General features: G+C 33.6%; 1 long non-coding RNA gene and 1 pseudogene across 1 annotated transcript; both read right to left on the bottom strand.

Annotated features, from left to right (window-relative positions):
• The window catches only part of LOC114397265, a 68,851-nt pseudogene that overhangs the window by 44,220 nt on the left and 229 nt on the right, over nt 1-24,402 (bottom strand).
• Nucleotides 20,685-22,600, bottom strand: LOC114394663. The gene is made up of 5 exons (XR_003662810.1): nt 22,341-22,600; nt 21,197-21,654; nt 21,028-21,124; nt 20,828-20,923; nt 20,685-20,747 (listed from the first exon to the last, which is right to left on the bottom strand). It is a non-coding gene; the product is annotated as an uncharacterized LOC114394663 (long non-coding RNA).

Genomic DNA, 24,402 nt, shown 5'->3' with positions numbered 1-24,402 from the left:
GTGTTTGTGTGTCTCTGTGTTTTATGTGTGTGTGTGTGTGTTTGTCTCTGTGTGTGTGTTTATGTGTCTCTATGTCTTTATGTGTGTGTGTGTGTGTGTGTGTTTGTCTGTGTGTCTTTATATGTGTGTGTGTGTTTTTCTGTGTGTGTGTGTCTGTGTTTGTGTGTCTCTGTGTCTTTATGGGTGTGTGTGTGTGTATGTGTGTTTGTCTGTGTGTCTTTATGTGTGTGTGTGTGTTTGTCTGTGTGTGTGTGTCTGCGTCTGTGTCTGTGTGTGTCTCTGTGTCTTTATGTGTGTGTGTATGTGATTTTGTCTGTGTGTCTTTATGTGTGTAAGTGTGTGTGTGTGTGTGTTTGTCTGTGTGTGTGTGTGTGTGTGTGTGTGTGTGTGTGTTTGTCTGTGTGTGTGTGTGTGTCTGTGTGTGTCTCTGTGTCTTTATGTGTGTGTGTGTGTGTGTGTTTGTCTGTGTGTGTGCACACATCTGTGTCTATGTGTGTGTGTCTCTTTGTATGTGTGTGTGTGTGTGTGTAGGGGGTCATTCGAGGGTAGCTAAGGATCATCATATTCTAAACATCATCAGTGACACCATGCACTCCTATATTGAAGAGTTACTAAACCAATGCGGCCAAAACAACCATTATCATCAATTTGCAGCAGCATGAATTCACCTTTTTTGGGGGACACTACAATTATGCTATCTATTATGCAACTGCCAAGGGATAACACTCAAATTCTCAAAAGTTAACTTAACAAGGATTGAATCACACTCCAACTATAAACACTTCCATCCATGCTCATGAGCAATTTCAATTGTTGGCATCAGCTTGCAAGAAACTCACAGCATCTCCAAAAGATAGGTTATATGATTTGGAAGGAAAGGGCATTGAATTGGTTCCAGTGGTTAGAACTGTGGACAAGGGTCATCATTTGGCCAGTGTTCAACCATAGGTTGTTGGGGATGTTTCAGATTTACTTTTCAAAAAATCCATGAGGTGTTAATGGAGTTGTGATTGAAATTGGATGCTAGATTGATCATACAGGTAAATTGGTGAAGGGTATATTCCACTGCTGCAAACCTCTATACCAGAGAAAATGGAGACACTTACATCACATTTTTGTGTTTGAGTAAGAGGATTGAAAGTTAATTTTAGGCTGCATGGCTTGGTCACCATGCTTCAATTAGTTGAAACACTATTGGAACTTTATGTCAGTAGCCCCAAGCTATTCATCATTACGACGAAATGAAACTTTAGGGGAGGAGTATTGGCAGATACTCATTAGATGTTAGATTAGTTAGTCAAACAAATACAGGAATTTATGTAACAAAGAATGGTATTGGGCCTGCAATTGATTATTTCTTATTTACTTTCCAAATTATTCAATTAAAACTAGTTTCATGGCATTGCTGAAGATGCTGCTGCAAGCTGTCCTGTACTCAGGAACAAGTGGTGCTTATAAATCAAACAGTTCTACAACTGTACAAGTAATGCATACAAAAAAAAATTTGAAAGTACTTTTCAAATCAAATATATAAATACCTGAGTTGGAGGCTTCAACACAATTGACTTTCCAGCAATGACCGCAGGACCACTTTTCGAAACAGCAATGAGCGCAAGATCAAGAATGGCTAAAATCACTCCTAATGGAATCTGAAAATAGTATGGCAGCGCAATTTAGTGTTTAGAAAATTAAAAAAAAAGGCTAAATGACATTATAAATAATATTCTAAATTCCACCAATATAACTTTTAAGCCACTTTATTTTTAGAATCTGTTTTGATCTCTCAAGACCTACCCTATCATTTTGTTAGACAACTAAAACTAAGCCATGGAAATAGATTAAAAAAACCACCCTTAAAGAGGCTAAAAGAAGATAAAATTAAAATTGAAATTTTTCATTGATGCCTTTACACGATGCAAACTCTATGCTAAACAGAGGTATACAAGAAATTCCCACTCTAGGCCAATTGTAATTTCTACTACAACTGCATTAGTAATATCCTCATGGAAAGTAACACCAGATCTATCTGCCATAAGGGCAGCTGACATGATATTAGGAGCAAAATTAATAACTTGCATTACCTATCTAAAACTATGATTAAACTTAGTTAGAGTGTCTACTACTTAATTCCCTTTGCTATTCACTTGAGGAAATGACATCAAAGACTCTTGAAAGGTGAACTTGTTGTTTGAGTGACAATGTTAAAGTTAGAATGAAGTGAGAAATCATCCATGGTTGAGGAGACTCACTATCACTTGAGCATCAGTTTCAACCCTCTAGACCATTTATGTTGAATCCCTTGTAGAATAGCCCATTATTCATCGTGACTCGTGAGTAAAACACCAAGACTAGCAAAATTTCTAACAAGAATTCCCAATAAATGTTGTGCAAGACACCACCACAGGCAGCACAACATTCACCATAAATCTAGATGATGTCCACTCTATGACAAATTGGTTCTCATAATGAAAGGCTAATGCATAAGTCTGATGATGAAGTTTCTTTTGGCTCTGAAATAATAAATTTTAACCAACCACAATCTATTGATCTGCTGGAAATACATGGTTCACATTATGGAGAAAAGACACTGAAATAAGTTAAAGCACACAGATATTGAATTAATGTAATATAATATATGTATGCATCTTTTTACCATTTCATTAGAAGGTGTTTCTTTTATGTGTCTCTCTAACAAATTATTAGGAGAAGCATTCCTTAATTTTCAACTATCATATTTACATGTTATATTTCATTGGAAAATATTGATTCAGTTACTCACTTTTAGCATCCATGCTTGTGATAATATGGACTTAATTTCTGCGATTGCATGCAGTGCACAAAAGTGGTTCACTCTTTTGCTTTTCTTATTAATTAGTCATATGCTTGTGTTAGTTTATTTCTAATTTTATTATATTGCAGTTGGGTAGGGGGTATTTTAAATCATCATATTCTAAGGCAGCACAACATTCCAATAAGTCCTAAGATTGCAAGGCAGCATGATTTTGGTAAAATTTTAGTGGAATCGGGCTCTGAGAAAGCTATTGGGTTTGTGTTAGATGGATGCCCTACATCTAAATCTACATTGCTACATCATTGTTTCCCATTCTTTCATGAGTTGAAAGCTCTAACCTAGGCTACAAATCAGAAATCAAGCAAACCTTAGATCAACACATTGAAAGTGCTTCACTTTCATCATAAATCAATAGCAGTGCTTCTCAAGTGGATTCACCCCAAGCTATTATTACTAGTCCTGGTAATGCTAATGCAGTAGCTGCTGCTGCTCTAGAAAATAAGGATCTAGCATTCGTAGTCGCTCAACTTGGTTCAAATTCACACCAAAGCAACAACAACAACAATACTGATGGTGATGATAGCCAATTTTATCCTCTCCTACCTTTCAATCACTCCAGCCTAAAAGAAAAAAGTTGGAAAACAAAGAAAATGAATAGAGAAATGGGTGCAGCTATGTGAGCAATGTGTATCTGAGACAATAGTGAGATTTCATTCAGGAAAGTAGCAGAAAATATGTCTCAGCCTTCATGTGCTTATATTGCATGTAGGCTAGGAAAAGGTGATTTGTGAACTGGAATATACAATATGGAAAGGGAAAAAAATTGTCTAACGTTCTTTAATGAAACGGGGCTTATAAACAATGCTTGCTTGCTTGCTAGCTAGCTTACACCATTCTTTCCTGGGAAAGGATAGGACTATAGATGTAATATAATTTAGTTCTCAAGATAGTAATAAAAGCCCCTTAAATTTCTATTTCTATTTTTTACACGTTTAAAACTCAAACATATAAAATATAAAATATAAAATATATAAGAAACTAAGAAAGATAATGACAAAAAAACAAGGAAATATAAACTCACCTCACCTTTTCACTAGAAGGAACAGATTGTACGCAGGCTAAAGGATTCAATCTTACTTCTGACGCTGATAGAGGTTGAGATATTCTAGTGCTTGTAACCTATGAACAAAGAAGCTATCAGTAAAGCAATAAATAATTATAGCCATGCTACATAGCCTAAATGCTTTTTTAAAAAAAATTATAGCCATGCTACACAGCCAAACCCACTATTAAAAAGTTGATGGGTTGACCTTCAAATAAGTTTTAAAAAAAGGGCAGTTGACCCACCATCCCACCATTGGCCTAGGTTAACCTGTTTTTCCATCTAGAAATCATGCATCATATATAAATGGAAAAGCTGTTTCCCACAAACTAACTACCACAGTTCTTTTTGGCCAAGCAAAGACAAAAGCAAAAGTTAAAACTAGTTTCATATGTTTTACCAACAAAATTCCACCCTGAATTCCAGACTCAACTTTTATTGTCTTTGTAATGTCATTCTATAAGAATCCAATTAGTTTTAAAAGGTTTGGATCAGAAAGAGATTCTCATGGAAAGACAATACAAAGGCAATACAAGTTGATCTGATAATTTTAGATGCAACTATAAAGTAGTTCCATGAATAAGATGGAGCTACTAGTTCAAAAATTGACAGTGCAAAAGACGGGGAAAGGTCAAAACCATTGAATATTTCTATTAGTTTCAATACTATTACTTCAGTACAAATTTTCAAATAAAAATAATAGAGTTAATCTATTTTTAATTACTATGATACACACAAGAAAAATGTCATCATCTTTAGCAAATTCTCTTCCAAAGCAATCTACAACTACAAAAGATTTCCAACAAGTCAAACTGCCCCGCAACTAGCTTTAGATGCAACTCACTTGAATTCAACATTAATTCCCCCTCTCAAATGTGTATTACCATATTCAAATTCTCAACAAGTCAAACTGCCCCACAATATGACTCCACAAACATGGACCAAAATCAAAGCCCAAACTAACCACTGTCCCCTAAAACCCCATGGAATTGATAATTTTCATGATCACTTTGTGGTTAAGTTTAATTCCTCAAAGTATGTAACTAGGCTCTCTACATGAGTTGATTTAACAAAGTGTGTTGGCATAAAGAGATTACCAAGTTGGATGTGCATATATCTAATGCATCATTTATCCCATTGTTAGTGTGTTGTATGCATGAACTAAGTGGTTTTGGGGGCATTACAATGAGTAAGTAATGATATATTTTAGGTGTTTTGTTGACTTTTAATTGCATCTATTTACTTTGTTCATCTGTCAGCTTTGGCAACCATGTTGTTCGTAAGAACTCTACTTAATATCCAAATTGGTACAGAATTGACAATCATGCTCATGTGTATAAATCTATAAGGTATATCCACCAAACACCAAAGACTTTCTATATGCTATTTAACAACACTGCCTCCGGTTAAGCATATATTTTAATTAGGAAAGGCACTGTAGCAGCTATTTAACAACAAAGTCTCAAAAGTTCAAGTAACACTGAACTCTAAGCATAGCTATCAATCCCAAATGGCAAGCAGTGCAGAAGGGCAGACCCTAAAACAACTATAGTGAGACTGCAAGAAGCAACATGGCCACTATATTGAAGTTATCTTGTACAAATTAAAAAAAATTAATATAGAAAAACTTTGGATATACATTAACCCAATGAACATTATAGCATATAATTTATCCATATTCCTTCTCTCATTTATTAATTACTGCTTATATATCTTTATGGTATCAGAACTTGAATGATCTAACATAACTCTGCCTAGTATCTTATCTATTACATTCCAAACCTAAAATTAGACGAGGAAAGGTGTGTTTGTTTTAGTATTAACAAGTCTCAAATGCTACTTGAATCGAATGTCACAAGATTCTTGGACTGATCTAAGCATGCATCAAAACGTGTGCTGACTACACACAAACACACATGAAAACTATCTTACGTGGAGACAATAGGTTGTTGAATGAAGAACATGAACTAATTAGACAGCAAAAGCTAGAGTACCTAAACTGGGAGAAGTAGGGCAAACAATTAGTGTCTTTGGCTTCTAGCATCAATGGCACCAAGTCTTCACACAAAAGAATGGTTGGAAGATACATGAAACTTAACCTTTTAGAGCAAAGCCAAAATCAAACAACTAAAATTGAAACTAAGTGTCTAATAGATAGGAGCAATGAATGACTATATTTTTGAAACATAATCATAGTAACACGAATGGGTAAGAAAAACTAACTGGTTTTGAAACAAAATTAACTATAATGACTTAGTATCGTCTTAGTCTAATTTAAATCTCCAAATTGACAGTAACACGAATGGGTAACAAAAGCTATTGTTTGGAAAAATAATCATATTGACTAGTCTCAGCTTAGTTAAATATCAATCATATTAGTTAGTCTAACTATGGTTTCAAAACATGAGAACAGAGACAGACCACTGAACAATGGATTTTCATCATTAACAAAGAACAGAGACATACCTTCGATGGTTTCCCTGGGAGTCTTAAAGCCAAGCCCTATGGACTTCCAAAATCAATTCCCACCCTTTTCGGGACTCTTTCCTTTCCCAATTTTCTTCGAGCTATGAAAGTGACCAAATGTTAAAACAAGGAACGCCTAATGTTAAAACGAAAGGATGTACCTCAATTGATAAGTGGCAGAGACGAACTCAGCAAAGATGAACTCCACAATGTGCTTAAAGTGATGGCAGGGCAGGGCAGTTTGCGGCAAAAACAAACTCAGGCGGAAGGAGAAAGAAGAAGAACGATAGGCTTCAAGCGCGTGGGATGTGCAATTTCAATTTTTTAATTTATAAACATAACAGCATCGGTTTTTTAAAGATAACCGATGTTAACCTCAACTAGTTAACATCGGTTTTATTAAAACCGATGTTAACATCAAATAGGTAACATTGGTTATTTAAATAACCGATGTTAACATTAAATCGTTAACATCGGTTTTGGCAAAACCAATGTTAACTAACTCTACTTATTTACAAAAATGCCACCGAGCTTTTGTTAACATCGATTTTATGAATAACCGATGTTAACCGTGCGATGTTAAATCTAAAAATTGTAGTAGTGCATTTTCAGCATGATAGTCGTGTGACATTTTGTTGCTTTGAGATTAAGCAACATGAATTTCAGTAGTTGGCTGGGCATTTAGGTGGGAAGGCTCATTTAGGTTTAAAAGTGTGGGAGTCGTCTCATAGTAGTTTGACGATCCACTAAGAAATTGTGTGTATGAGCTCATGTGTATATCAAATTCATTGGGTTCAATATGGGGGATGTAACAATCATTTGTGGGCATGTATGGGATTGGTGTGTAAGAAGATGGGCCTTCATGGTAGTTTTCAATATGGTAGTCAGTATATTGTTTTTGGTGAATTTGTGGTGATGGAATGGTTGTTTCAACATTGGTGGTAGAAGAAGGTTGTTGTTCGTATTGTACAAGCAACTGATAGCCACTTAAGCACTTGATGTCGGTCGTAGATATCAAGCATGCCATCAATATCGTCATCGTCATGGAATGGTTTTGTGAGTGTAGAAGAATATGTTTGGAGACAAATTTATAGTGTCATGGTATGAGAATTTGTTACAGATAGATCCAACGGTCATCATCACATCGACAATTTTAGCGGTCAAGATTGTGTTTACAGTAACATGAATAGCAGGATTTTTGGCAAGCACAGTGATGCACATAGTGATGTGAACAATGTCTCTGTAGGATTCCTGACGCGCACAGTGGGGTGATCAGTGTCTTTGCAGGATTCCAGACGCGTACAGTAACATGAATAGTGTATCTACAGGATTCCTGACACGCACAGTGATGTGAACAATGTATTCGCAGGATTCCTGATGCACACAGTGATGTGCACAATGTCTCTGCAGGATTCCTGACGAGCACAATGACATAAACAATGATGTGAACAGTGTCATGAACAATGAAGCGCACAGTGACGTGTGTCTCACACAATATTTGCACAATACTTCGCACAGTGTCTTCACGCCTATAAAAATCATCTCAAATGGCTTATTCCATACACCTGCTTCTTTTTTATTATTGGCAACAAAATTTTCAATCATTTGATTATGCAAAGGGAGAATGGAGGCAGCAACATTGTTATGGAACAAGATTGTCATCGAGCTTCAAAGATACAAAACATGGTAAGTACTAATTAAATGATATTATAACCTTTTATTTGGTAACACCATTTTTATTGTCGTGACAATTATAAAAATGTAACTTTGAATTTATAGGGACAACCACCAATAATCATTTCCTATTATCATTCGATGCCCCCTCCTCATCCTTTAATTGAGTCATTGTTAACTTATACTGGGTTTGTTGATGTTGCAAAATTACACCACTTCAAAATTGATCATCATCTAGTGACTACACTTGTTGAGCGATAGAGACTAGAGACTCATACTTTTCATCTTGTTGTCAGAGAATGCACAATTCCACTGGAGGATGTAGCACAAGGGTGGACGGTAGGCCAGTCACTAGTGCAACGTACTATGATTGGGAGGAAATGTGTGAACAATATTTGGGTGTGGTTCCGCCAAAGGGAGAAGCAATAGTTGGCTCTGCCATTGAGCTTAAGTGGTTGTAAGATAATATGTCGTCACTTCCCACAGAACCAACCCAACAACAGTTAGAAGCACATTGTAGAGCTTACATTTTGCGGCTAATTGGTGGGGTTTTAATGCCAGACAAGATAGGAAACCAGGTTCATTTGATGCACCTAAGTGTGTTGGCTGATCATTGTTGCAATCTTGGGCATGGTATCGTGTGCTCTTCATTGCAGCAACAGTTAATCGGACACCATCATATCCATTGGTTACGAGGTAATATGAATCTCAAATTCATTATTATATGATTAGTATAGTATGTATCAAATTAATATTTTTTTCATTTATTAAATGGAGTGGCAGTGGATTAAGCATTACTGGCACACCACATGGAGATATCACCGGTTATATAATAAGATTAGACAACATGATAGCCGAATAGGTAATAAATACTAAACTATGGGTTACGTAAACATTATGTTGAGCTTTGTGTTTTTAATAATTAATTAATTATTCTTTTGTATTATTTCAATTCTTGTGGAATCCATATCTCCACTTTTTGGATGTTATTGAGTCGAGAGCTTTCGTAGACTCCTCCATATGGACAGCTTGTACCCCTCTAATTTGTTTCTCAATAGTAGAATGACAACAAGCAGATAGACTTAAACTTCAATTCCGACTCTAATAAGGCATACCAGGTCCCCCAAAAAATATGGACAAACTTCACAAAATCGACATGCGAGATCGAACAGACACAAATTGGGTTGAAAAACATGCAAAATGGATAAGGTATTGGCAACAATATCAATCAATGGTTTTATAGGGACAACAAGTTATAGGGCATGCAAAGCATTCTCAGGAATACCTGGCGTGGTATCAAAGTAATACTATTATTTTTTTTATATATGCAACCACCAAATGGAGAGTCAATGAATTTCAAAATTGGTAAATCCTCAAGGGCAACAAACATCGTGCAACTAGAATATAATCCTACATACACACCAATTCCCTCCATGACAGATCATGTTCCACCACATACACACCAATTCCCCCCATGAAGGATTACGTTTTTCCTAGTCCTTCGAACAAGGACTACACTCCACCAATTGTCCAACCAAATGATTTCATGAGCAATGTTTTTGGAACTTATTGTGGCATGCCAGCATCAGCTCGTGAATACATGCATAGCCTATAGAACAAAGTGGGCAAATTTACTCCACCAAGTTTCAACTTGATGTTTAGCCAAGATGTTGAAGAGAATAATCCATCATTGCATGATATACTAGATCAATGCCCATGTCGAAATCTAGGACGTAATGGGAGACGTCCTCCATATGGAATAGGACACCATTATGGGGATTAAGTAGTAAAATTTGTTGTATGCTAAAAATATCATTCTCTAATTAACTTATGTTGAACTTTTCGACTTACATCATGTTCATGTTCCTTTAATTTTCCAATTTTTTTAACTACCCTCATGACAAACAAAAATGATAACTAAAAAACATCGTACAAACACATCGTAGAAATGCCAAATACATAATAAATACTAACATGTAATTAAAATCAATACAACAACAAAATATGTTAAATAGTTTATTATAATTTCATGGGATTATTCAGCTTTTGCTCCATCTTCATCCAGATTAGGTCATTAGCTTGAGACGGTGATGGTGAAGTATGAACTTCAACTCTAAGTTTCATACATATTACACTTGCCATGTTTGTGAATGTATTAAACATGCACCAAACATCTTCTTCATCAGTAATTGGACATGCCCTATGCTTAACATGTCCATTCATTTCATGTATACGACAACGATACCAAATTAAAGTAATTGCAGACGAAACATCGTCATCTATAATTGATGATTGTATTACACTAGTTATGTTGGCTAGTGTCATTGTTGGATATAACAACATCAATTTTGTGTTGTCACTGGTGAAAACTGCATTTTCACTTAAGCTACGGATGATCTCACCATTGACATAAACGAACACACAAATTAGGGATGAACTCATTTTTCTTGCATTATGTATATTTTTTTCTCACTGACACTTTGATGTAACTATGCAAAGTATAGAGTGATATCATGCACTTAAATATATAATCAATAACGGGGTAATGGTAGACGTGATTTGGAATCTAGATGCATGATAGTAAGACAGTCGTGTAAAGGGGTTTTGGAATCTCGAGGCATTACAGTAAGACAGTCATTTTAATGGCCTTTGGATTCACAAGGCATGACAATAAGACAATCATTTTAATGGCCTTTGGAATCTCAAGGCGTTACATTCAGATAAAATCCATGTGCAATACAGCCTTGCATGCATTTACCAGTACATGTGACCGCATAGTGGACAATTTTACACAACTGACAAAGACTGTGCAAACAATTAAACACATTCTTTTATTGTTATTGTTCACCGCACAGATCCTTATCGCATTTCAAATCTATTTGTTGCTCAGGTTTGCATGCCAATTAACACTGCATGTGACCACATAGTGAACAACTATACACGACCAACAAAATCCCAAATAATTATGGTTTCAACCCTTGAAACAATATTTAAGTGGTCATGCTATGTAATTTTTTTAAATTATCTCCAATACATTACAAATATTCGTGGTACATATTTTTCTTAGTTTTCACGTCAAAGAATCCAAAACAAAATATATAGTGCAATACTTTCCACGACAACAACCTCAAATTAAGTGAAAAAACCCAAATAATTATGGTTTCGACCCTTGAAACAATGTTTAAGTGGTCATGTTATGCAATTTTCTTAAATTGTCTCCAATACATGAAAAATATCTGTGGCACATTTTTTTCTTAGTTTTCTTGTCAAAGAATCCCAAAAAAAAATATAGTGCAATAGTTTCATCGACAACAACCTCAAATTAAGAGAAATAATTCAAAAAAACTATGATTTCAACCCTTGAAACAATGTTTAAGTGGTCATGCTATGCAATTTTTTTAAATAATCTCCAATACATTAAAAATATTCGTGGCATATTTTTTCTTAGTTTTCATGTGAAAGAATCCTAAAAAATATATCATTCAACAGTTTCATCGACAACGACCTCAAATTAAGAGAAAAGAAATCAAAAAAGTTATGATTTCGACCCTTCAAACAATGTTTAAGTGGCCAATAATGTTTTTTTATTATTGTTGTTCAACGTACTCACCTTTATCACATCTTGAGGCGCCTTATCACATCTAGAGTCCATGTGCTAGACAGACTCACATGCCATTTACCAGTGCATGTGAATGCACAGTGAACACTAATAAGTCACCCAACTAAAGACAAATTCTATAAATACCATTACTAGCTAAAGACATTCGTAGAACTTTCAAATATTCATCTCAACCCCTACCACAATATGTCACCCAATTGTATATGTTTGTGTTTACTACAACAACCAAATCTGCAATACTAATGAAGGCACCAACTGTTAGTGGGAATTTTGTGAGACTTAATTCAGCCCCCCTCTTAAGTTATTGAGGCCACTTGTCCAACAAGTGATATCAGAGCAGAATTCTTTTCTAAAGTTTAAAAACTTCAAGAATAATGGGATGAAGATGAAAGAAGGAGGGTTCAATATAATTTAAAGACCAAAAATATAATCACTTCTGCATTAGGCATGGATGAATATTTTAAAGTCTCAAATTGTAAAAATGCAAAAAAAAATGTGGGATACATTACAAGTAACCCACGAAGGCACAACTGATGTTAGGAGATCTAGAATAAACACTCTCACACATGAATACAAACTGTTTAGAATGAATCAAAATGAGACCATACAAGATATGCAAAAGAAATTTACACATATAGTTAATCATCTTTCATCATTAGGAAAAATATTTCCTAATGAAGATCTCATTAACAAAGTGTTGAGATGTTTAAGCGGGCAATGGCAACCAAAAGTAACAACAATTGCAGAATCAAAAGATCTCACCAATATGTCTCTTGCCACTCTCTTTGGAAAACTTCAAGAACATGAAATGGAAAATATGAGACTCTATCAACATGAAGAGAATGACAAAAAGAAGAAAGGAATTGCACTCAAAGCCTCATATTCTTCTATTCATGAGGAAAATGACAAAGAAGACTCAAATGAAAAGAACTTAGAAGAAGATGATGATTTTAGACTCTTTGTGAAGAGATTCAACAAGTTTCTAAGGAACAAAGGAAATCAAAGGAGATGAAACTTCAATCCAAAGAAGAAAGGAGAATATTCCTCCTTAGTTCCAAAATGCTATGAATGCGATCAACCTGGGCACTTGAGATTTGATTGTCTTGTCTTTAAAAGAAGAATGAAAAAATCCGATAAGAAAAATTTCAAAGATAAGAAAGAAAAGAAAGCATACATCGCTTAGGAAGATAATGGCATGGATTCATCAAGTGATTCTAAAAATGAAATCATAAATCTGGGCCTCGTGGCCAAAGACTATGAAAGCGGAGAAAAGGTAGCACCTTCTAACTATGACTTATCTATTTCTTTTGATGAACTCTAAGATGCATTCAATGACTTGCATAAAGAATCTGTCAAACTTGCCAAATTAGTTTTATATTCTAAGAAAACTATTTCAAGTTTAGAAAAGGAAATTTTGAAATTAAATGTAGGGTTAGAAAATCTTAAATCTGAAGTTAAAATTTTAAAATCAGTAGATAAAAACCAATCTTCTACAAAATGCTTAATACAAGAAAACAATAAAGCATCTCATTCATGTGAATATTGTGATAAATTCAAAGAAGAAATTGTAGATTTAAAAATTGTTCTTGCCAAATTTACTCTTGGTAAAAATAATTTAAATATTATATTAGACAAACAAAGATGTGTTTTTTATAAGGCTGGATTAGGATATAATCCTGAAAATCAACAAAAGATGTATAAAAAATTCTTTGCCTCTAGTCAAAAGAATAGTTCTCCCATCTTAACATGCTTTTACTATGGTAAGAAAGGTCATAGTGCATCAACATGTTATATTAGAAAGAATGGTAGTAGCATTAGAAAAATGGTATGGGTTCCAAAAGGATACTTAGTCAAAACTAACATTCAAGGACCCAAGAAAATTTGGGTACCAAAATCAAAATATGATTATATGAATAAAAGGACTCCTTGAAGCAAAGTTGGTACATTGATAGTGGTTGCTCCAAACACATGATGAGAGATGCATCAAAGTTTATTCATATTTCTCCCAAAAATAGTGAACATGTGACCTATGGAGACAACAAGATAAAATTGTTAGAGTTGGAAAAATAAGGGGAAAAATAGATAAAAGATAAGATAGTAAGAGAAATCATCTATTTTTTTTAGACAGTTTTTTTTATATGAAATCTATGAAATCTTCAACTGTTTCATATAAGCAATCATTGCAAAATCAAGGGGGATTAAATGACACAAATAGATATTCTTTTTACTCCTAACCTACAGATGGTTGTCATCATAAAAAAGGGGGAGAATGTGAATGTATATCATGCAGGTTTTGATGATGACAATGGTTTTCATCATCCAAAAGAGGGAGAATGTGAATGTATATCATGCAGGTTTGATGGTGCCAAAGTATTACCTAAAGATGGTTGTCATCATCAAAAAGGGGGAGAATGTGAATCATGCGGATTTTGATGATGCCAGAAAGAATTTACTTGATAATGATTGTCATCATCAAAAGGGGGAGAATGTAAATGTATGAATATAGGTTTTGATGATGCCAAAGTATAATCAAACAAGATTGCTTCAAGAAATATTCAAGGATTAAGCAAACAGAGATTGCTTCAAGATTAATTCAAGGTCAAACAAATAAGATCAAGAAAAAGATAAGGCCTTGGTTTATTTGTTAAGAGAATCTCACTGGTTAATCAGTTTTGGCCTCAAACAAATTATTTTCAACAACTCAAGACATTGGTAATTGATTACCAGAGACAGATTGCAAATGGGCTTTTCAATTACCAGATGTTTGTAATCGATTGCCAGAATCAGTTTTGAATTTTGAATCTTGTAATCGATTACCAGTAACAACACTTCACAAAACACTTTGAAAAGTCATGACCCTTCAAAATATAACTGTGTAATCGATTACCAGAATCCTGTAATCGATTACCAGTGAGAAAATTTAAGAAAAACTTTTTGAAAAGACACATCTCTTTAAACCATTTTGAAAAAGGCACAATGGGCCTATATATATGTGTGTCTGACTTTGAAAAGCAAGAGAGAGATGTTCTAAGAGAAGTTAATTGTCAAATGTTTTCTAAACAACTATTGGCCAAACACTTGCAAATCTATTGAGAATTCTTCAAGATCTTCAATTTGTATCATCTACTTTAAAGGAGAGAAAAATTTTTATTCATCTCATAAACTCAGTTGTAATCAAGAGACTGGTTGTCTCTTTGATTGTAAGAATATTGAACACAAGGGTGAGGGATCCCAAGGTGTGTTCAAAGTCTGTAAAGGATTTACAGAGATAGTGGAAAATCTTAAGTGGGTTGCTTGAGAACTGGACGTAGGCACGGGAAGTGGCCGAACCAGTAATAAATTGAGTTTGCATTTCTCTCTTCCCTTATCTCAGTTATTTTATTGCAATTTACTTTGTCTTGCGCATTTAAAATAATATTATTAAATTGATTGTTTCTTCTTCTTCTGCATTCTAAGCCTATCATATATCATTTAAAAGGGGGATAAAATTTGTCAATGGGAATTTTGTGAGACCTAATTCACCCCCCCCCCCCCCCCCCTCTTAGGTTATTGAGGCCACTTGTCCAACACCAACTTCATTAGTAACAATACAAAAACTTTCATGGTCAACAAGGCCATAACCTTTACACAATTTCTTGAACTTGTTCACCAAAAACTAAACATTGAACCACCCCAACATATCCAACATCTCCACTTTGGATGCCACGTATTTGAGCCAGGACAACCATATATGTGCACATGTTTTATCCTGGGAGATGATGCTGATGTTCGACAAATGTTCAACATTTTTTACAACAACCCAACACTACTATTTGTGGACTTATTTGACATAATTTGTGACAATAATAACCCATCAAGCAACCAACATGACTCAACCTCGAATCTTGAGGACCTATCAGATGAATACGAGAGTTGTTGGGTCAAAAACCATGACAATGATACCAACTCCTCTTCCGGGCCGGAAGGAAGTAACATGTCTCCTTCCCATGAAACAATATTCAAACGAGGTTGATAATCTGGGGATGATTTATGTCTTAATTGTTTCTGCATTGAGATTTTTTCGTGGTGTCCTATGTTAGTGTTCATTGATCACTTTATGTAATAAAATAAATTATTTCTTTAAGTTTATGTTAACAATTTCCAGTTTACCCATTTCTAGAGCCGCAGGTAGCATGGTAACATCACAGTCCAAATTGACAACACTATACAATTTGCACACGTCTCTCAAAAAAAATGTTTCACCAACAAAACTAACATAAAATTGACAACTCACAATCTCTTTTTTAATCTGAAAGTTATAATGGATGTCTGCTACACCAGGTAGCAAGGTAAAATCCCATTCGAAATTGACAACACTTTGCAATTTGTACACGTCTCTGAAAAAATGTTTCACCAACAAAACTGACATAAAATTGACAACTCACAGTTTCTTTTTTAGCCGAAAAGTTATAATGGGCATCTACTGCACCAGGTAGCAAGGTAAAATCATAGCCGAAATTGACAACATTTTGAAATATGCACACGTCTCTGAAAAAAAGTGTTTTACCAACAAAACTGACATAAAATTGATAACTCACGATCTCTTTTCTAGCCTGAAAGCTATAATGGGTATTTGCTGCACCAGGTAGCAAGGTAAAATCATTGTTGAAATTGACAACACTTTGAAATTTGCATACTTCTCTAAAAAAATGTTTCACCAACAAAACTAACATAAAATTGACAACTCACAATCTCTTTTTTAGTCTCAAAGTTATAATGGACGACTAGTGCACCAGGTAGCAAGGTAAAATCACAATTGAAATTGATAACACTTTGCAATTTGCACACATATCTGAAAAAAATGTTTCACCAACAAAACTGACATAAAATTGACAACTAACAATTTTAATGGACGACTGCTGCACCATGTAGTAGGTAAAATCACAATCGAAATTGACCAACACTTTGCAATTTGCGCATGTCTCTGAAAAAAAATGTTTCACCAACAAAAAATGACATAAAATTGACAACTCACAATCTCTTTTTTAGCCTGAAAGTTATAATGGACGTCTGATGCACCAGGTAACAGGGTAAAATCACAGTCGAAATTGACAACACTTTGAAATTTGCACACGTCTCTAAAAAATGTTTCACCAATAAAACTGACATAAAATTGATAACTCACAATCTCTTTTTTAGTTTGAAAGTTATAATGGACGTCTATTGCACCAAGTAGAAGGTAAAATCACAGTCCAAATTGACAACACTTTGCAATTTGCACACATCTCTGAAAAAAATAAATGTTTCACCAACAAAATTGATATAAAATTGACAATTCACGGTCTCTTTTTTGGTCTGAATGTTATAATGGACGTTTGCTACACCAGGTAGCAGGGTAAAATCACAATCGAAATTGGCAACACTTTGAAATTTGCACACGTCTCTGAAAAAAAAATGTTTCACCAACAAAACTGACATAAAATTGATAACTCCCAATGTCTTTTTTAGTTTGAAAGTTATAATGGATGTCTATTGCACCAGGTCACAAGGTAAAATCACAGTCGAAATTGACAACACTTTGTAATTTGCACACATCTCTAAAAAAAATAAATGTTTCACCAACAAAATTGATATAAAATTGACAATTCACGGTCTCTTTTTTGGTCTAAATGTTATAATGGACGTTTGCTACACCAGGTAGTAGGGTAAAATCACAGTCAAAATTGGCAACACTTTGAAATTTGCACAGGTCTCTAAAAAAATGTTTCACCAATTAAACTGACATAAAATTGATAACTGTCAATGTATTTTTTAGTTTGAAAGTCATAATGGATGTTTGTTGCACTAGGTAGCAGGGTAAAATCACAATCGAAATTGACAACACTTTGGAATTCGCACACATCTCTAAAACAAATAAATGTTTCACCAACAAAATTGATATAAAATTGACAATTCATGGTCTCTTTTTTGGTCTGAATGTTATAATGGACGTCTGCTGCACCAGGTAGCAAGGTAAAATCACAATCGAAATCGGCAACAATTTGAAATTTGCACACGTCTCTGAAAAAAATGTTTCACCAACAAAACTGACATAAAATTGATAACTCCCAATGTCTTTTTTAGTCTGAAAGTTATAATGGATGTTTGTTGCACTAGGTAGCAGGGTAAAATCACAGTCGAAATTGACAACACTTTTCAATTTGCACACATCTCTGTAAAAAATGTTTCACCAACAAAACTAACACAAAATTGACAACTCAATCTCTTTTTTAGCCTAAAAGTTATAATGGACGTCTACTGCACTAGATAACAGGGTAAAATCACAGTCGAAATTGACAACCCTTCGCAATTTGCACACGTCTCTAAAAATGCTTCACCAACAAAATTGACAACATTATACACTATTCACTATGCACTATATAAAATAATGACATGCCTCAATCAACATTGGATTCCAAACAAGAATCTAGCAAAAACACAATTCTAATCTTATGAGATTCCAATACACATCAATGGAGCAAAATGTTCAAACAACTATAAATAACACGAAATATCGTCAATACAACCACACAATTCCACACAACATACCTTCACAAACCAAATTCAATCTCAATACTATGGCATTCTTGGGAGAAACAAGCACTCAGATCATTGCTAACTCGATATTAGCCTTCATTTTTCCAAATGGATCAATCATTCACAACGAATCTGGTGTTTATTTTCGAAGTCCTACTCCAATACCAATGTGAGTTCCTAATCATTGTTCTTTTGAGACACTCAAGAGTAGAATGCACAACACCCTTTAGCTAACCAATGATCAATTTATGGATGAAATCTACTACCGACAACCATTCATAGATGTAGGTCAGCGATATTTTTTTTCAATCTCTACAATTGAAAAATGATGATGATGTTTACACAATGTTAATGTGCAATGAGCAAAACTCGTGTGTTGGTCTTATAGAATTATTATGTATCATCAATAGAACACCGGATGGTATACTCAACCTACTTCAATCCATCATTACTCCTTCTCATGATGCAATGTTGTATTACAACGGGAAGTGGAACATACCACGCCAAGACGGGTTTTTGGGTTACTCCTTCACTAGAACAAACCCAATAAAATTTGACATTCCTTCGGGATGTAGCATCGAGACACTCAAGGATGTCATCAAGCAAGTTGCACCTATAGGGGTTCCCCCTTATGGAATTCATGAATCACAAGTGGTCAGATGCTTGTTCTTTGAACAGTCAGGTCATGCTAAATATTTAGAAAAATTAATCGAATATGAAATAACAGAGTTGAAAAACGATGAAGACGTGTTAAAGGTGTTAACAAAATCCAACTACTGAAAACGATTATACCCAATATAAATTTTATCTATTTTTAGCAAACCAGTAACCTAAAAGGAAGAAGACATGTCTCCTGCACAACATCTTTCAAACTATCATTAGTTTTATCATTTTTGCATTTCAATTGTATTTTTTAGTATGTTTCATTATTCTCATTTTATTATGTTATGTTTATTATTTATGTCTCTATGTCTCTCATCTCAGCCACCGTACTGTTTAAATTTATGTGTATTATATAACTTAGATGTAGTAATTATTTATTCATTGTTTTTTAATTTATTTTAACACTACTAATTAATTTTCTCATTTTTTTAATTAACGCACATAACAAAACAAAACCGCCAACGACACATAAATTTAACTTCAAAATAATTCACAATATGTTCAACTTCCTTAAGATTGCAATTTATTTAAGTACCTACATCGTAACTAAAACATTAAATCATAATATTCTTTAATTTTATTAATTTCTTTTATTTATATTTTTAAAAAATCTTTTAAAAAAATTAATTTTTTAAATAAAAAAAATTAAAATCACATTAAGAATTTGGATTGAGGTAACTCGATTTTTCAACATGTTTTTTTTTAAAAAATTACAAATCACAATGTAAATTCGGGTTGTACGAATTTACACTGTGAATAATATTTATTTATGTTTGCGTAAATATTGGGTTAGTTGTATGTTTGGTAATTTTTTTTATGGAAAAAATTTTGAAAATGATACAAGTCCCCTGATGCACATGTTCAGATGTTCAAAGAGCAACATCAATTGGCCTAGAAGGCTTATCTTACACTATTCCATAGATAAGAGCATGTAAGCCTTGTAATCATAAGCATGATGGAAGCATAGTACTGTAACATGCTTCAACTGTGACTTTGAGCCTACGATAATTTTCAAATTTAGGACCATGTAAAAGGAATTATCAATGACCAGAATAGAAGTTAACGAAATGAAACATTTAGTAACAAAAATCCAACTCAAACTGTTGCTATCATAAGATTGGTTCTAAAAAGTATTTCATATTCTATATACACTATTAGAAAATATGTTTTCAACATTGATTATTTATAACTTTCAACATCGGTTTTTAACCGATGTTGAAAGTGTCGATGTTGAATGTATTATCGTAAACATCGATTTTAAAAAACCGATGTTAACGTTAAATTTACAACATCAGTTATTTAAATAACCGATGTTGATAATAAGAATTACACCCAAAAAAATGTATTAATGTTGACAGTTAACATCGGTTTTTTGGAAAAACCGATGTTAACGTATGTGTTAATGTTGATAGTTAACATCGGTTTTTTGGAAAAACCGATGTTAACATACGTTAACATCAGTTTTTTACAAATAACCGATGTTGTTTTCAAGAATTTTTTTTTAAATACTCTTTCTGTTTTTACAAAAAACAACCAAAATTTAACCTGTAAATTTAAAATCAGACCACACAACATATATGATTTGTATTCTGCTTTCAAATAGGTTTTAGTAGAAAACTAGCTAGTAAACTATTAATTGTAAAAAAAAATCAATTGATAACTATGAATAACTATCAACAAAGGTTATTCAATGTTAAAATGAAACAACAATTGTAAAAAAATGTAATGCAAAGTACGGTAAACTAATTAAGTAACCTAAAGTTACATAGTTCCCTAACATCCTATGTTTGATTTCTAACTTTTAGATAATATTGTGCCCACTGGATGCGAAGCGCCTTGAATCTCTCTGCTTCCAATGGTCTAACATCATTAAAATACTACATGATCAAATAAAAGATGAATTAATAATGTAATAACAATGATAAGAAAATCAACTTTGTTTGAAATGAAAAATTACCATTTCCCAATTATTCCTGAAAGTTCCTGAGATTATCATGGACATCTAGTGCATGACGTAATAGCCACACTCAATGCTTCCTTTTTGTCTATTACACTAAATTCATAATGAAATTTGGATATTAATTAAACATTAACTACAATTAGTGTACACACACATAAGCAATATATATAAGTAGAAGTTTTATTTAAATCATGTACCTTAACAATAATCCACCTAGCAGCAGCCTTGGATTTAGGTTGTAGAGTATCATCAAGTCCTTTCGAAGCACTGTTGACGACCATTTGTCAGTGTTAGCTGCAGTGGAGACGAATATGGGTTATTGTAGTAGTATAGATTATTTAAATTCAGTTGTTGTGTTTGACTTACCCATTCAGGTAGACTCCAAGGTAGACACCGCGTTTTGAACTCTGCATCCAACTCTTGATGTAACTTTCCAATTCAAATTGTGATTGCCCAGATCTCTAAATGGACTGTGGCTCGAGGAATCCATACATATCAGAATTCCTCGCTCGCATACTTGCCCAAATCTTTGATATGACTTGTTTATGTACTATGTCAGTAGTATATTGCTCTAATTCATATTGATTTATGTAGTCATTTGGACCAAGGGATCATTCAACATTAGGATTTACTTGCTTATTATCCAGAATAGAATATATCTAATACATGATGTTTCTATTAATAATATAGCTTACCGGTCACACTAAAAGAATAGAACAGCATTGCCAATTACCTCAAACTTGAAGAGTGCAATTGATGAATGGACAGCCCAGAAGAAAGCAAACCACCAAGGTAGAGGTACTCCCTACGCCTTGCAACTAAATCTGCCGCAGAGAAGCAACCAAAAGCCAAAGAAGAGAAAATAAATATTAGAACTTGGCATGTACAACTTAATGTCTATGGTTGACTTTCTGATTTAATGTCTGTGGTTAACTTGGTAATGTCATAATTAAGTGAGTGTGCAGTTGACTCTTTGAAACAAACTCAATCACATTGAGTTTGGTCCTCAAAAAACTGAACCTAGTAGGAGACAGGGGTTTAGTCAAAGCATATGCCCATTGGTCAATGGCAGGAATATATTGTATGATAACCTGCAGAGAATTTTGAGTTCAACTGAGAGGTAATTTGCTGAATTAAAGGAATAGTATTGCCAGTAATTATAGAATAACAAAACTTGAAACTTTTGGAAAAATCGGTGGTTGAATCTTAAATCCTATTTTTCACCTACTTAGAGGCATTTTTTTGGAAAAATCGATTGACCAAATTCCCTTTGGGCATTTATCAAGGGATTCCTCCTTCAATTTCAAACATTTTGACATATTATGGGCCTCAAACGGACATTCTTATCAAAAGTTACAATCCTTTGAAGTTTACTTGCACAAACCCTAAGGTAAGGTAGTTTGAAGCATGAGGGTTAACTATGGAGTATGAGGGTGGTGAAAACAACCATATAGGGTTTAACTTAACAGTTAACAAAGCTCATTTCAAGAAATTGCAAAGAAGGAGTTACCTGACAGAAACTGCAGTGTTAGTGTTAATGTTGAATGTTGAAGTCAAATTCCAACAGACCGCAGTGGTCACGAACCCCGACGGCGATCACGAACCCCAGCTACGACGATGGTGTGGAGGAGACCACAGTGACAGGTCTTCGCGGTGAAGGAGAAAGATACTTTTGTTTCTGAGACTGAGATAGCGTGCGAGGGGAGAACCTTCTGGGTTTTAATTTATCTATAACCCAACATTGGTTTTATAAAGAAAATCGATGTTAACATCAACTGGTTAACATCGATTTTTTAAAAGACCGATGTTAACCAGTTAATGTTAACATCGATTTTTTAAAAGACCGATATTAACTATTTGATGTTAACATCAAGTAGTTAACATCGATCTTTTAAAAAATTGATGTTAACTAACTCAATTTATTTACAAAAATGTCATCGTACTTTTCTTAACATCAATTTTTTTAAAAATCAATATTAATCGTACAATGTTAAATCTATATTTTGTACTTGTGATAGTTTTATATTTTAAAATACTTATGATAATAAACCATAAACAGAAAGCAGAATCTTAAGTACAATCTTATCATAGCTTTATTCTGAATAATATATCGGTAAAAGTACAAATGCATTAACCTAAAGTGCTATACTTTATCCGTTAGTCAAAAGATAGCTTGTCAATCAGTAATACCAATTTGCAAAAAGCTTTATAAAGCAACTATCATCAGAGTGATTGGAAGGAAAATTCGTGTCTGGGCATTTCATTTGAACAAATTTGCATTAATATTAAAATAGAATATTTGTACAAAGAAAGATGTGTACAACCTGATCCATTCCTCCAGACTGTGTTCCAATCTATCTTTCACATTCACACGTAAGCTGTGCAATTTCTTTCTGTCAGCAGCATATGAATGTAAGAACATGAAATGTAAATAATTTAAAGAAATAATAAAATGCATTCAAAATTCCAATAACCCTGTGGTCATTTGTCACTTTATGCAAAAGGGGATTGTATCTCAGATGATTAACAGGCTATAGACAAAGCTAAAATCAATTATTGCATAAAACAGTAGATACTTAGCTTGTTGCATTGTTAACAAAAGAAGCACATTAAAAGACAAACATAAAAATTGAATTAAATAATGAAGAAACCAAAGTTTCCAAAACATTAATTTCAAGTGTCACAGATAGTTCGAAATAGAGATAATTAAATGAAAAAGCAATGAAATTTCAGGAATATTATTATCCTATCGATGATGATACAGATATATGATTTTGATAAGCTATTGGCTTACAAATAAAAATTCAGGTATCATTTTCGTTAGCTGAACAACATGTAAAAATTAATCAAAACATACAAGACAAACTTTTTAAACATAATATTATTTTTTTTATAAAATTAATAAACTTTATTTGACTTTAATACTCCAATTTTTTTATTACTTTTAATTCTCACAAGTTTTAATTTTCTTTAAAAAATATTAATTACGTAATAATAGTTTCATATGCATCTAATTATAAAAAATCAATAATTATGTATATTTATTTGTTATCATGTTACAGTTGTAAACTATCACCTCGGAAAACATGGCAGACTAGTTTTAGTAAGTTTTTCTTTTCTCTCAATAATCATATATGATATGACATAATTAAATATATGCACATCATTAACAATTTAACATGACAACAAAGATAATCTTCAATGCTAACCATTGTTGTAAGAATATTCGTTAAAAAAATTAACGACTAAATTAGAGAAGAAAAAAAATCATGAAAAATCAATTTTGCGTCTCTTAATTAAAAATCTTTTCCTTAATTATTTAACTAATGCTGCTAAGACACTTGTTAACGTTTTTCTTTAAAATTTACCAAAACAAAAACGGGAAGAAAAAAATATAAAGCACTAAAATCACATCATGCATGTTGACCAATGTATAGAAGAAATTAAACATTTTTTAACGTTACTAATAATTTGGCAAACCTATTTGGGATCAGCGGGTGGCATATTTGTGAGGGTTGACGTTAGCAATCCTGAGAATGTTTTGGGTGGGGACTCTGCGGAGGGCCACAAGG

Source organism: Glycine soja, chromosome 18 (genome assembly GCF_004193775.1).
Source record: "Glycine soja cultivar W05 chromosome 18, ASM419377v2, whole genome shotgun sequence".
Classification (NCBI taxonomy): Eukaryota; Viridiplantae; Streptophyta; class Magnoliopsida; order Fabales; family Fabaceae; genus Glycine; species Glycine soja.
Note: the sequence above shows the minus strand (reverse complement) of the source record. Positions and strands in the feature narration are given on the sequence as shown.